Source organism: Dama dama, chromosome X (genome assembly GCF_033118175.1).
Source record: "Dama dama isolate Ldn47 chromosome X, ASM3311817v1, whole genome shotgun sequence".
NCBI classification, from domain to species: Eukaryota; Metazoa; Chordata; class Mammalia; order Artiodactyla; family Cervidae; genus Dama; species Dama dama.
The window spans coordinates 156,930,466-156,946,584 of record NC_083714.1 but is presented as its reverse complement, the minus strand read 5'-3'; positions in this window follow the sequence as shown (position 1 = coordinate 156,946,584).

The following is a 16,119-nucleotide window of genomic DNA, read 5'->3' as shown; positions in this document are numbered from 1 at the left end:
GTCTGATGGCTGCTGGAAAGCAGGTATTCTTTCCTTTCCTGAGGTTCCTCAGAGCTCACCATGAGAAGTGGCTTCAGTTTGATGGCTTCTAGACAGTAGGAGGGGGAACCTGGGTCCCCATTGAGATCACCTCAGCAGAGAGAGCAAGCACATCCGGTGACTCCAGACAACCTTGCAATGTTCAGGGCTCAGCGTTCAGCCTGCAGGATCCACATTCGTCAGCTCAGCCACCATGCTCTGCACTTAGTTGCTATTTAGCCCTGAAACCTACACTGCAGGAGGCCCTCTAAATGTGGAGTCCTGTCTAGCAAACTCTCAGTCACACCCTCCAAGCCTGCCCCAGGTCCAGCTTTGCTGAGAGGGTCTCACTGGGACCCAGGTTCCCCCTCCTGCTCTCCCACATTCTGTACCTGAGTGGGGAGAAGGCAGGGGCTGGGGGCACAGTGCCTCCAAGCAGGTATGGCAGACATTCTCCCATCGCCCCTACTGGTCCATCCCTGGGAACACAGTCTAATGTCACTTTTAGCAGCAGAGGACATGTGTCCCCAGATCTGGCCCACTCTCTATGGGGTGTGAGCTGTGAACATTAACACAGGAAACCCCAAGTTACCTGCTTAGGCTGGAAGGCTAGTTCCCGGGATGTGAGCTGAAGTCTGAAAGTAGCTTCTTTGGGATTAGCCTTCTCCAGACGTAGCTTGGGGGCAGCAAGAGTGCAATAAGTGGCCTGCAGCTGGGGCAGCTACACAGTGCCTCTCGACAGCCCTGTGGAAACTGTGCACCAGAGTGACCAGGAGCCCACATTCACCCAGCAGATGGCTTCTGAGAGGCCCGTGACATAGTAAAGCAACCATGGCCCTGTACTCACAGCAGAGAGACTCTAACATGTCTGTGACAGACCAGAGTGACCACAATCGTACATTCATCCAGCAGATGGTCTTTGATAGGTCTGTGACAGACCAGAGTGACCAGGAGCCCACATTCACCCAGCAGATGGCTTCTGAGAGGTCCGTGACAGACTAAAGCAACCACGAGCCTGTACTCACAGCAGACAGCCTCTGAGAGGCCTGTGACAGACAAGAGTGACCACAAGCATTCATTCAGCCAGCGGACAGACTCTGACAGGTCTGTCACAGACCAGAGTGATCACAAGCCTGCACTCACCCAGTGGATGGCCTCTGACAGGTCTGTGTTAGACCAGAGTGACCACAAGCCTGCACTCACCCAGCGGATGGCCTCTGAGAGGTCTGTGACGGGCCATAGTGATTACTAGCCTGAACTCACCCAGCAGATGGCCTCTGGGAGGTCTGTGACACAGTAGAGTGCCCACGAACCTGCATTTACCCTGCAGATGGTCTCTGATAGGTCTGTGACTGACCAGAGTGACCAGGAGCCCACATTCACGCAGCAGATGTCTTCTGAGAGGTCTGTGACAGACTAAAGCAACCATGATCCTGTACTCACAGCAGACAGCCTCTGAGAGGTCAGTGACCGACTAGAGTGACCAGGAGCCCACATTCACCCAGCAGATGTCTTCTGAGAGGTCTGTGACAGACTAAAGCAACCATGAGCCTGTACTCACAGCAGACAGCCTCTGAGAGGTCAGTGACAGACCAGAGTGACCACAAGCATGCATTCACACAGTGGACAGCCTCTGAGAGGTCTGTGACAAACCAGAGTGACGACAAGCATGCATTCACCCAGCGGATGGCCTCTGAGAGGTCTGTGACAGGCCATAGTGACCACGAGCCTGCACTTACCCAGTGGATGGTTCTGAGAGGTCTGTGACAGGCCATAGTGACCAGAAGCATGCACTCTCCCAGTGGTGAATTCTTGCCTGGAGAATCCCATGGACAGAAGAGTCTAGTGGGCTACACTCCATGGGGTAACAAAGAGTCAGACAAAACTGAACAACTGAGCGCACACACATGAAACAGAAATAGACTCAGGGACAGAGGGAACAGACTGGTTCTCTCCAAGGAGGAGGGGGCGGTGCAGGGATGGAGTGGGAGGCTGGGTCAGCAGATGTAGCTTTTGTAAGTAGAATGGTTAAAGAAGGCCCTGCTGCATAGCAGAGAACCATACTCAGTATCCAATGATAAACTATAAAAAATATTTTTAAAAATAATGTATATATGTGTATAAGTGTATCACTGAGCTATGCTGCAGAAATTGACACATGTAAACCAGCTATACTTCAAAAAAAAAAAATACTGATTAAAAAAAAAAAAAAAAAAAAAACAGACCCTAGCCAATTACAATAGACACTCAACCCAGGAGCACCAAGTGCCGAGCAGTCAGAACATGGACCAACCATTCAGAAGAGGGGCCAACAGGAGACGGGGTCCCACAGTGGCCCACAGGCTGGCTGGGAGCCCTGGGCGCCGTAAGCCACAAGTGTCGCTGGAGGAAATGCGAACTCTACCCACACGACTCCCCCTCCACCTCACAACAAAGCAGCTCTGCTTCCCCTGACCCCTTAACTGAAGGGGCCCCGGGACGCCCTGGCTTGGTGCTGGGACCAGGAATGTACTGGTCAGATTCCAATGCAGGGGAGGTCTGTGAGGGCAGCTCTGGAGCGGGTGGGCCAGGATGAGCACAGCAGCTCTGCCCATTCCTCGAAGGTCGGACAAAACAGAGCCCAGGAGGCCGGAAAGTGCCCTAATGGAGGGCAGGCCCCACGTCGGTGCCTCCGCTCTCTGGCTGAGGCCCAGCACTGACCCCCTGTGCCGGTCTGCAGCGCGTTCTGCACACGCCCTGACGGCTCAGCCGCTGAGCCCCAAGGAGAAGGCTTGTGATGGCAGCCATGTCCACAGGCACCAGCAGCACTGACCATCTGGCTCCCGGCCCAACAGCAAGGTCCAGCTGAGACCAGTGGACATATTGTCAGAGGTGCTCCAGGGTGGGCCCCGTCTCACCAGGAAATGACAGTGTCATGATGCAGGCCAGCAGGACTCAGCCTGGCAGATTACTAGAATCAGCGGGGACACACTGATCCATGAACACTCCCAGCCCTGGATCAGGCAGACACCCGAACAGGCAGACAACTGCAGAGAACAGAGTCTACGGCACAGACAAGATGCACCCGTCCCCGGGCAGGGAAGGGGCCCCATCTCAGGGGGCGCCCTTGGGATCCCCAGCTTAAGCATAAAGAGGCTTCAAGCACAGGTGGTAGGAACAGACTTGGAGCTGCTTTTAAGTCATGCAGGGCAGGACACGCAGGTGAGTGAAGGCCAGAGGGAATGTACCATAAAAAACAGAGTGTCTTGGGAACAGACGGGCTTGGGTGGAGCTGAGCCCAAGGGGGCTGGGAGTCCAGACTCAGAAACCCTGTATGTCTCTCTCCCATCTCGGCCTCCTAATCTACTTAACCCCCACTCTGCAGCCTGACGCCGCCTGTCCTGTGCATCTCCACACTCGGACCGTCCACTCATTCACAGATATTTGCGTAGCACCTACCTCTGGCCAGGTCGTGTTCCAGGCACGGGACAGCCGTGAGGAGACAGACAATAACCCCAGTCCTTGGGGGCAGAAACTCTACCAGAGGCCAGATGCACCACTTCTGGGGCTGAGCCCCGGCCTTGCCCTCCTCACCCGCCGGCCAGCCCTGCTGGAGCTCCGGGGCCTGATGCAGTTCTGTCTGAGCATGCCCCCTCCTCCAAGAAGGCGCCTCTCTGGACTCGCCGCCCGTCAGCCCCTGCCTCCCCGAGTCCTGTGTCCTTCTCAGCACAGACCACCATCGGAAACGGCATCCCCACCATGCGTGACCTCAGTGTACCTGGTGATGTCATGTCCTCGGTGAAGGAAGGTCCTGGCTGGCCTCCCGGCTTTCTGCTGAGTTCCCACTACAGATTCCTGTCACAGTAGCCTGGAAGGACTCTCCACATGGGTGTGGGGCATGGGCTCGGTGGGGCCCGAGAGAGTGGGCCCTCTGGGCCACTCCAGGGTTCAGGGTAGACAGGGACCTCCCAGTAGTGGCTCGGACTGGCCAGCAGGCCAATCAGCTTCCTTCTCCCTGGGACCACAAAGGGGCGAGGCTCTCATCGCTGCTCAGGGTCGTGGCTGCCAAGGAAGGGCTGTCAGTTCCACAGTCCTGAGCACCCTGTGAACTGTTACACGTTTTACCTCTGTGATCTCAACTCCCTCAGGCAGAACGCTCTGGGCTACACACTTGGAAGAATCTAGTGGAGTGGTTTCAGTTCAGTCCAGTCGCTCAGTCGAGTCCAACTCTTCACGACCCCAAGTACTGCAGCTCAACAGGACTCCCTGTGCATCACCAACTCCCGGAGTTTACTCAAATCCGTGTCCATTGAGTCGGTGAGGCCATCCAACCATCTCATCCTCTGTCATCCCCTTCTCCTCCCGCCTTCAGTCTTTCCTATCATCAGTCAGACATGACTGAGCAACTGAACTGAACTGATGCGACTGTGAATAAATGCAAGAGGAAGAATTCAAAGTCCTATCCCCTTTGTTTATCATACTGCCTCCTGACTGTGAACCCTTCCTTCTATGAGCCCCTAGACTCCTCAAGGGGCCAGGCACAGGTCTTGAGGCATGAGCCTGCTGGGTTCCCCTCCCTGCTGGCTGAGAATTGGAGCCAGCTTTCTATTTCCTCCAGACTCAGTCTCCATGTTCTTTTATTCAGCTTCAGCAGGCACAGAAGGCCAAGATTTTGGTCAGCAACAATACCACTGACCTGATCACCAGGTTAATCTGAATTAACACTACCACACAAAACCTACTAATTAGACTTACAAGCCTACTCCTCCTTAATCAATGATAACAGCCTCATTTTCTCAATAGTTTTCTCCCACTCCCTATGGACACCACCACTGATTTTAATTACATGGTTATGACCCCTTATGCTAATAGTCAACACCACGTATTAAAAGAATCTCTATCAGAAAAAAAAAAATATTATCACTGCTAGTCATATTATATTTACTTTAATTATAACATTTACTGCCATAAAATTAATTCTTTTATATATTCTATTTGGAGCAACACTAGTTTCAACACTCATCATCATTACCCAAAGAGGAAATCAAACAGAACACGTTAACGCAGGTCTCTATTTATTTTATACCCTAGTTAGTTCTCTCCCCCTCTTAGGAATACTTGTCTACATTCAAAATGCAATAGGATCTTTAAATATTCTAATGCTGAGCCCAATCAGTATCCAACTCTTTATCCAATGGTTTCATATGGCTAGTATGCATAGTTGCCTTAATAGTAAAAATACCATTTTATGGCCTTCACCTTTGACTACCTAAAGCACATGAATAGGCCCCTATTGCAGACTTCATAGTTCTGACTATGCTGCCAGCACTACTAAACTTTGGATGCTATGGTATACTACGAATTACAAATTACAATAATTTGAAACCCACTAACAGACTTCATAGGGTATCCACTCATTTTTTGTCCTTATGAGGCATAATTATAACCAGCTCAATTTGCTTATGCCAGACAGACCTAAAATCACTCACTGCATACTCTTCTGTCAGCCACATAGCACTTTGCTATCCTTACCCAAACACCTTGAAGTTGTATAGGAGCCACAGCCCTAATAATTGCCCATAGTCTTACGTCCTCTGTATTGTTCTGCCTGGCAAATTCAAATTACCAGGTCCATCACCAAACAATAATCCTAGCCTAAAGCCTACAAATGTTCCTCCTACTAATAGCAACCTAATGATTACCAGCAAGTAAAACAAACCTAGCCCTAACTCCAACTATTAACTTGATTGGAGAGCTATTTGTAGTAATATGCTTCTCGTGATCAAATATTGCAATTATTTTAATAGGAATTCATATAGTAATTGCTGCCCTATACGCTTTATATATACTCATTACAACACAGTGAGGCAAATACACACATCACATAAACTGTATCTCTCCATCTTTTACATGAGAAAATGCTCTCATATCATTACCCATCCTACCTCTTCTACTCTTATGCTTAAACCCAAAAATCATTCTAGGCCCCCTATACTGTATATATAGTTTAGAAAAAAACACTTGATTGTGAATCTAGTAAGAGAAGACAATACCTTCTTATTTACCACAGAAGTATATAAGAATTGCTGATTCCACACTCCCATGAATAACAGCATGGCTTTTTCAAACTCTTCATTGGTGTTAGGAACCAAATAATTGGTGCAACTCCAAATAAAAGAAATAACTTAAATTAACCTCTTTCACTCTAGCCTCACTATTTATATCATCGATCATAATAACAAGCACTAACATTTATAAAACCACCACATACCCTCTATATGTAAGATTATCTCATATGCCTTCACCATTAGCTTAGCTCCAACAATAATGGTCATGTATACAGACCAAGAGATAATTATCTCAAACTGGCACTGAATCACACTACAAACCCTTAAGCTATCATTCAGTTCTAAAATAGATTATTTCTCAATAATCTGTACTGGTGGCCCTATTTGTCATATTATCAATTATAGACTTCTCAATATGATTCATTCACTCAGACCCCAACATTAACTGATTCTTCAAACACTCCTTTTCCTTGTTGCATTCCTATATACTAACAATGAAAAAACAGACAGAGAAATTAAGGAAACAATACCATTCACCATTGCAACAAAAAGAATAAAATATTTAGGAGTATATCTACCTAAAGAAACAAAGGACCTATACATAGAAAACTATAAAACACTGATGAAAGAAATCAAAGAGGACACAAACAGATGGAGAAACATACCGTGTTCATGGATTGGAAGAATTAATATTGTCAAAATGGCTATTCTACCCAAAGCAGTCTATAGATTCAATGCAATCCCTATCAAGCTACCAACGGTATTTTTCACAGAACTAGACCAAAGAATTTCACAATTTGTATGGAAATACAAAAAACCTCGAATAGCCAAAGTAATCTTGATAAAGAAGAATGGAACTGGAGGAATCAACCTGCCTGACTTCAGACTCTACTGCAAAGCAACAGTCATCAAGACAGTATGGTACTGGTACAATACTAATTCTTGTTACCACTAATAATCTCTTCCAATTACTTACTGGCTGAGAAGGAGTGGGACTATATCCTTCCTGCTCATTGGATGATGGTGTGGACGGTAAATGCAAACACGGCAGCACTACAGGCAATTTTGTTTAACTCCTCAGTCGCTCAGCTGTGTCTGACTCTTTGCGACCCCATGGACTGTAGCCCACCAGGCCCCTCAGTCCATGGGATGTTCCAGGCAAGAATCCTGGAGTGGGTTGCCATTTCCTTCTCCAATGCATGAAAGTGAAAAGTGAAAGTGAAGTCACTCCGTCGTGTCTGATTCTTCGCGACCCCATGGAACACAGCCTACCAGGCTCCTCCATTCATGGGATTTTCCAGGCAAGAGTCCTAGAGTGGGGTGCCATTGCCTTCTCCAAACCCTATGTTTATACAGGTTTTATTAAAACAACAGCATGATTCTTACTTAACTTAAATGCATGACTCTTACAACAAATTTTTATCCTCAGCTCAGTTCAGTTGCTCAGTCGTCTCCAACTTTTTGCGACCCCATGAACCTCAGCACGCCAGGCCTCCTCATCCATCACCAATTCCCGGAGTTTACCCAAACTCATGTCCATTGAGTCGGTGATGCCATCCAACCATCTCATCCTTTGCCATCCCCTTCTCCTCCTGCCCCCAATCCCTCCCAGCATCAGGGTCTTTTCCAATGAGTCAGCTCTTCGCAGCAGGTGGCCAAAGTATTGGAGTTTCAGCTTCAACATCAGTCCTTCCAACGAACATCCAGGACTGATCTCCTTTAAGATGGACTGGTTGGATCTCCTTGCTGTCCAAGGGAGTCTTCAAGAGTCTTCTCCAAAACCACAGGTCAAAAGGATCAATTCTCCGGCACTCAGCTTTCTTTACAGTCCAACTCTCACATCCATACATGACTACTGAGAAAACCATAGCCTTGACTAGACGGACCTTTGTTGGCAAAGTGATGTCACTGCTTTTTAATATGCTGTCTTCGTTGCACATAACTTTCCTTCCAAGGAGCAAGCGTCTTTTAATGTCATGGCTGCAAACACCATCTGCTGTAATTTTGGAGCCCTGTTTCCACTGTTTCCCCAACTATTTGCCATGGAGTCATAGGACCAGATGCCATGATCTTAGTCTCCTGAATGTTGAGTTTCAAGCCAACTTTTTCACTCTCCTCTTTCAATTTCATCAAGAGGCTCTTTAGTTCTACTCACTTTCTGCCATAAGGGTGGTGTCATCTGTCTATCTGAGGTTATTGATATGTCTCCTGGTAATCTTGATTTCAGTTTGTATTTCCTCGAGCCCAGCATTTCTCATGATGTACTCTGCATATAAGTTAAATAAGCAGGCTGAAAATATACAGCCTTGACATACTTCTTTTCCTATTTGGAACCAGTGTGTTGTTCCATATCCAGTTCGAACGGTTGATTCCTGACCTGCATACAGGTTTCTAAAGAGGCAGGTCAGGTGGTCTGGTATTCCCATGTCTTTCAGAATTTTTCACAGTTTATTGTGATCCACACAGTCAAAGGCTTTGGTATAGTCAATAAAGCAGGAATAGATGTTTTTCTGGAACTCTCTTGCTCAACTTAATTCAAATTTACCTATATTAGATTTAGTGTTAGCTGCAATGGGAAAATTTGCCAATTTGGGGTACACCCATAATTACCCTCAGCAATAGAGGGCCCACATCAGTCTCAGCCCTACTCCACTCAAGCACAATAGTAGGAGAAGATATGTTCCTACTCATCCACTTCTAGCCTCTGACAGAAAGCTATAAATATACCCTATCAGTTACATTATGCCTAGGGGTTATCACAACCTTTATAGCAATATGTGCCATTATCCAGAACAATATATAAAAAAAAAAAAAAATCATTGCTTTCTCCACCTCCAACCAATTAGGCCTCATGATAGTAATAATTGGCATCAACCAACTCTACCCAGCATTCCTCTTTCTCTGAAAAAATGCTCTTGCTTTTTTCAAAGCCATTCTATTTATGTAATCCAGATGCTTCACAACCTAAATGATGAACAAGATATTCAAAAAAGAGGAGGTCTGTTTAAAGCTATGCCTTTTACTACAACCGCCCTTGTCATTGTCAGCTTAGCATTGACAGGAATGCCTTTCCTTACTGGATTCTACTCTAAAGACCTAAATATTGAAACTGTGAATATGCCTTATACCAATGCCTGATCCCCTCCACAAACTGCCACCTCACTCACAGCCGTCTACAGCATCCTCACTATCTTCTTCATGCTACTAGGACGGCCTCAATTTTCTACTCTAGTTATCATTAACAAGAACAATACCCTCCTAATCAATTAAATGCCGATTAGATGGAAGTATTTTGCTGGCTTTATTATCTCCAACAATATTCCCCAACAGCAGTTCCACAAATAATCATACCTTACTACCTCCAAATAACTGCCCTGGCCCTGAATATCCTAGGCTTCATCTTGGCACTCAAAACTAGCAGTAACACAAAACCTGAAGTACAGCTATTCAAACGTATTCAAGGATACTTTTCCACTATCATACACCGCCTGACCCCTTATTTAAACTTAACCAGCCAAATGTCAGCATCCCCCTTCTAGACTGATTCTGGCGAGAGGATATTTTGCCGAAAACAACCTCCCTTATTCAAATCAAAAGTCTATATTTGTATCAGATCAAAAGGGGCTAATCACACTGTATTTCCTCTTTCCTTATCACCTTACTCATCAGCATAATGTAATTTTCCACAAGTAACTTCTGTAATAACAATAAATTATGACCAGCTGGTAACATGGTTGGTCCCCCTTCTCTACAAGCTCATTTATTGCAGCACTTACCATAGTCTACTTACTATCTCTCCATGAAACAGAATCAAATAACTCAGTAGGAATTTCATCTGATATAGACAAGATCCCATTTCAGCTATATTATACATTGAAAGACATCTTGGGTGCCTTGCTACTAGTTCTGGGGTTAAAAATACTAGTCCTATTTTCACCTGACCTACTAGGAGACCCAGATAGCTACACCCTGGCAAACCTCTCAACACACCTTCACACATCAAGCCAGAATGATACTTCTTATTCACATATGCAGTCCTACGATCAAGCCCTGACAAACTAGGCATAATTTTAGCCCAAATCTTTTCTATACTAATCTTAGTATTAATGCCATTAGTTCATACATGCAAACAACAAAGCATGACATTCTGACCATTCAGCCAGAGCCTATTCTGAATTCTAGTAGTGAACCTCTTAACACTGGCATGAATTGGAGGGCAACCAGTAAAACATCCCTTTATCATCACTGGACAACTAGTATCTATTATATGTTTTTCCTTATCCTACTATCAATGCCAGTAACTAGCATTACCTAAAATAATCTAAAATGAAGTGAAGGCTTCATAGTATATCCATGCTTCTGGTCTTATAAACCTGAGAAGGAAAACAATAAAACTCCCTGAGACTCCTTGCACAAGTTTGTGTCAGCAAATAGTATTACTCCTTGATGGTGAACAGTAAATAAAAATAATCTACTATTAGATTAATAATTGCAGTGTTAACCCATTTTCTTCTCCATTCGATGAAAGTGAAAAGTGAAAGTGAAGTCGCTCAGTCATATCCGGCTCTTCTCGACCCCATGGACTGCAGCCTACCAGGATACTCAGTGCATGGGATTTTCCAGGCAAGAATGCTGGAGTGGGGTGCCATTGCCTTCTCCTCTAAATATTGAGCTTTAAGCAAACTTTTTCACTCTCCTCTTTCAGTTTCAACAAGGGGCTCTTTAGTTCTACTTCACTTTCTGCCATAAGGGTGGTGTCATCCGCATCTCTGAGGTTATTGATAATGCTCCCAGCAATCTCGATCCCAGCTTGTGCTTCCTCCAGCCCAGAGTTTCTCATGATGTATTCTGCATATAAATTAAATAAGCAGGCTGACAATATACAGCTTTGACATACTCCTTTTGAATTTGGAACCAGTCTGTTATTCTATGTCCAGTTCTAACAGTTGCTTCCTGACCTGCATACAGGTTTCTCAAGAGGCAGATCAGGTGGTCTGGCATTCCCATCTCTTTCAGTAATTTCCACAATTTATTATGATCCACAGTCAAAGCTTTTGGCATAGTCTATACAGCAGAAATAGGTATTTTTCTGGAACTCTCTTGCTTTTTCAATGATCGAGTGAATGTTGCAAATCTGATCTCTGGTTCCTCTGCCTTTTCTAAAACCAGCTTGAATATCTCAATGTTCACAGTTGACGTATTATTGAAACCATTATATCTACTACTGTGGGCAAGAATCCCTCAGAAGAAATGGAGTAGCCATCATAGTCAACAAGAGAGTCTGAAATGCAGTACTTGGATACAGTCTCAACAACGACAGAAGGATTTCTGTTCATTTCCAAGGCAAACCATTCAATATCACAGTAATCAAAGGCTATGCCCTGACCAGTATTGCTGAAGAAGCTGAAGTTGAACAGTTCTATGAAGACCTGCAAGACTGGAATGCAAAAGAAGGAAGTCAAGAAACACCTGGAGTACCAGGCAAATTTGGCCTTGGAGTACAGAATGAAGCAAGGCAAAGGCTAATAGAGTTCTGGCAAGTGAATGCACTGGTAAAAGCAAACACCCTCTTTGGAAAAAAGTGTACTTAAAACTCAACAATCAGAAAACTAAGGTTGTGGCATCTAGTCCCACCATTTCATTGCAAATAGATGGGAAAACAAAGGAAACAGTGACAGAATTTTTTTGGAGGGGAGGGGGTCCACCAGGCTTCAGCAATACATAAACTGTGAACTTCCAGATGGTCAAGCTGGATTTAGAAAAGACAGAGGAACCAGAGATCCAATTGCCAAAATCCGCTGGATCATCAAAAAAGAAAGAGAGTTCCAGAAAAACATCTATTTTTGTTTTATTAACTATGCCAAAGCCTTTGACAGTGTGGATCACAATAAACTATGGAAAATTCTGAAAGAGATGGGAATACCAGGCCACCTGATCTGCCTCCTGAGAAACCCGTATGCATCAGGAGGCAACAGTTAAAACTGGACATAGAACAACAGCCTGGTTCCAAACACGAAATGGAGTATGTAAAGGCTGTATATTATCACCCTGCTTATTTAACTTACATGCAGAGTACATCATGAGAAACGCTGGGCTGGAGGAAGCACAAGCTGGAATCGAGATTGCCAGGAGCAATATCAATAACCTCAGATATGCAGATGACACCACCCTTATGGCAGAAAGTGAAGTAGAACTAAAGAGCCTCTTGATGAAAGTGAAAGAGGAGAGTGAAAAAGTTGACTTGAAACTCAACATTCAGAAAACTAAGATCATGGCATCTGGTCCCATCACTTCATGGCAAATGGGGAAACAATGGAAACAGTGACAGACTATTTTTGGGGGGCTCCAAAATCACTACAGATGGTGACTGCAGCCATGAAATTAAAAGATGCTTACTATTTTGGAAAAAAAAAAAAAAAAACCCTATGACACATCTAGACAGCATATTAAAAAGCAGTGACATTACATTGCTAACAAAGGTCTGTCTAGACAAAGCTATGGTTTTTCCAGTAGTCATGTATGGATGTGAGAGTTGGATTATAAAGAACACTGAGTACCGAAGAATGGATGATTTTGAAGTGTGGTGTTGGAGAAGACTCTTGAGAGTCCCTTGGACTGCAAGGGGATCCAACCAGTCCATCCTAAAGGAGATCAGCCCTGAATGTTCATTGGAAGGACTGATGATGAAGCTGAAACTCCAATACTTTGGCCACCTGATGTGAAGAGCTGACTCATTGGAAAAGACCCTGATGCTGGGAAAGAATGAGGGCAGGAGGAAAAGCGGATGACAGATTATGAGATGGTTGGATGGCATCACCAACTCGATGGACATGGGTTTGGGTAAACTCCGGGAGTTGGTGGCAGACAGGGAGGCCTGGTGTGCTGCGGTTCATGAGGTTGCAAAGAGTCAGACAGGACTGAGCAACTGAACTGAACTGAACTGAAAATCACTGCAGATGGGGGCTGCTGTCATGATATTAAAATAGGCTTGCTCCTTGGAAGAAAAGTTATGACTAACCTAGACAGCATATTAAAAAGCATAGACATTACTTTGTTGACAAAGATCTGTCTCGTTAAAGCTATGATTTTTCCAGGAGTCACGTATAGATGTGAAAGTTGGACTATAAAGAAAACTGAGCCCTGAAGAATGGATGCTTTTGAACTGCGGTGTTGGAGAAGACTCTTGAGAGTCCCTTGGACTTCAAGGAGATCCAACCAGTCCATCCTAAAGGAGATCAGCCCTGGATGTTCATTGGAAGGACTGATGCTAAAGCTGAAACTCCAATACTTTGGCCACCTGATTCGAAGAGCTGACTTATTTGAAAAGACCCTGATGCTGGGACAGATTGAAGGCGGGAGGAGAAGGGGATGACAGAGGATGAGATGGTGAGATGGCATCACCGACTCAATGGACATGGTTGTGGGTCAACTCCAGGAGTTGGTGATGGACAGGGAGGCCTGGAATGCTGCAGTCCATGGGGTCACAAAGAGTCGGACATGACTGAGCAACTGAACTGAACCAAGTCACTGGTATTAACAATCTCCTTCCTATCAATTTGAGCATTAGACCCCTGATTCCAATATGACCAATGAATACATTTACTCTCCAATATTTTCTATCCCTAACACTAAGCCCTATGTATATGACACATATCCTTATCCATTCTTATCAAGTACTCTTCCACAGGCATAAGAAATGTGTCTGACTAGACTTAATTTGAGAGAGTAAATAATAGAGATTTAAATCCTCTTATATCTAGAATTATAGGAATTGAACACACCCCTAAGAATCCAAAGTTCTTTGTGCTACCAAATTACACCACATTCTATAAGTAAGGTCAGCTAATTAAACTATTGGGCCTGTACCCCAAAAATGTTCATTTATACCCTTTCTGTACTAATAAGTCCCATCATCTTTGTCATTATCCTATCAACTATTTTCTCAGGATTTATTGTCACTATAATTATCTCCATTTATTACTTATCTGATTTGGCTTTTAAATAAATATATCAGGCATGATCCCCATCATAATAAATAAATTCAACCCAGGAGCAACAGAAGCATCAACTAAATACTTGACACAATCCACCACATCAATATGACTCATGATAACTGTCATTATCTATTATTCTCAGGCCAATGGACTGTCACAAAACTATTTAATCCAACAGTATCCATATTACTAACAATAGCCTTATGAATAAAACTGGAAATACCTGCATCTTACATTGGAGTACCAGAAGGTATACAAGACATTTTACTAACATCTGGCTTCATCCTATGACCATGACAAAAACTTGCACCCATGTCTGTGCTATACCAAACTTCACCATCAATTAATTTAATAGTGTACTGTGTGCTGGGCTTAGTCGCTCAGTCATGTCTGACTCTTTTTTACTCCAGGGACTGTATCCCACCAGGCTCTTCTGCTATGGGCATTCTCCAGGCAGGAATACTGGAGTTGGTTGCCATGCTCTCCTCCAGGGGGTCTTCCCCAGCCAGGGATCAAACCCAGGTCTTCCACATTTCAGGCAGATTCTCTATCATCTGAGCCACCATGGAAGCCCACGTTGATACAAGCTATATCCACATTATCCACTATAATTGGAGGCTGAGGATGGTGAAATCAGATGCAGTATGAAAGATCACAGCCTAGTCATCAACGGCTCACATAGGATGTATAAACGCCATCCTATTATGTAATCCCACTCTGACAGCACTAAACCTGGTTGCTGCTGCTGCTGCTAAGTCTCTTCAGTCGTGTCCGACTCTGCAGTCCCATAGTCGGCAGCCCACCAAGCTCTGCCGACTCTGGGATTCTCCAGGCAAGAACACTGGAGTGGGTTGTCATTTCTTCTCCAATGAATGAAAGTGAAAAGTGAAAGTGAAGTCGCTTAGTCATATCCGACTCTTAGCAACCCCATGGACTGCAGCCTACCAGGCTCCTCCGTCCATTGGATTTTCCAGGCAAGAGTACTGGAGTGGGTTGCCATTGCCTTCTCCACTAAACCTGGTTATATTATCTTAACTTCCACCATATTCAAAATGGTCATAAGCAACTCCACCACCACCACATTATCACTATCACATGCAACAAAATACCAATCATGACAACCCTTATCCTCATCATTCTATTATCAATAGGGGCCTTCCACCACTACTAAGATTCAGACCCAAGTGAATAATTATTGAAAAAATAACTACAACCAAAAAGAACATTGTTTTACCAACACTAATAGCAATCATGGCACTACTGTACTTCAACATATGACTCACACACTCCACGGCATTAAATTTATTCCTCTCCACAAATAACAGAGAATACATGATGATTCTACACTATGAAACAAATAACACTCCTATCCACAATAACTGCAATAGCCACAACATTTCCACCCATAACACCAATTCTCTCAGTGCTGGCATAGGAATTTAGGTTAAATAGACCAAGAGCCTTATGAAACAAATAACACTCCTATCCACAATAACTGCAATAGCCACAACATTTCTACCCATAACACCAATTCCCTCAGTACTGGAATAGGAATTTAGGTTAACTACACCAAGAGCCTTCAATGCCCTGTGTGCTGTGGGCTTAGTCACTCAGTCATGTCCGACTCTTTGCAATCCCATAGACTGTAGCCCACCAGGCTCCTCTGCCCATGGGATTCTCCAGGCAAGAATCCTGGAGTGGATTGCCATTCCCTTCTCCAGAGGATCTTCCCGATCCACGGATGGAAGCCAGGTCTCCTGCATTGTAAGCAGATTCTTCATTGTATGAACTACAGGAAAATTCGTTTAGTACAGGGATGTTCCTTATACTTCAAAGCCCTAAACAATTATAATTTACTTAATTCCTGTTCATAAGGTTTGCAAGATTATATCTTACATCAATTGAAGGCAAACCAGCCACTTCAAGCTAAACCCTCTCTAGATTGGTGGGCTGATAACCCCATGAACATTTAGTTAACAGCTAAATATCCTGGTCAACTGATTTCAACCTACTTCTATTGCAAAAGGAAAAAAGAAAAAAAAAAAAATAAAAAAGCCGTA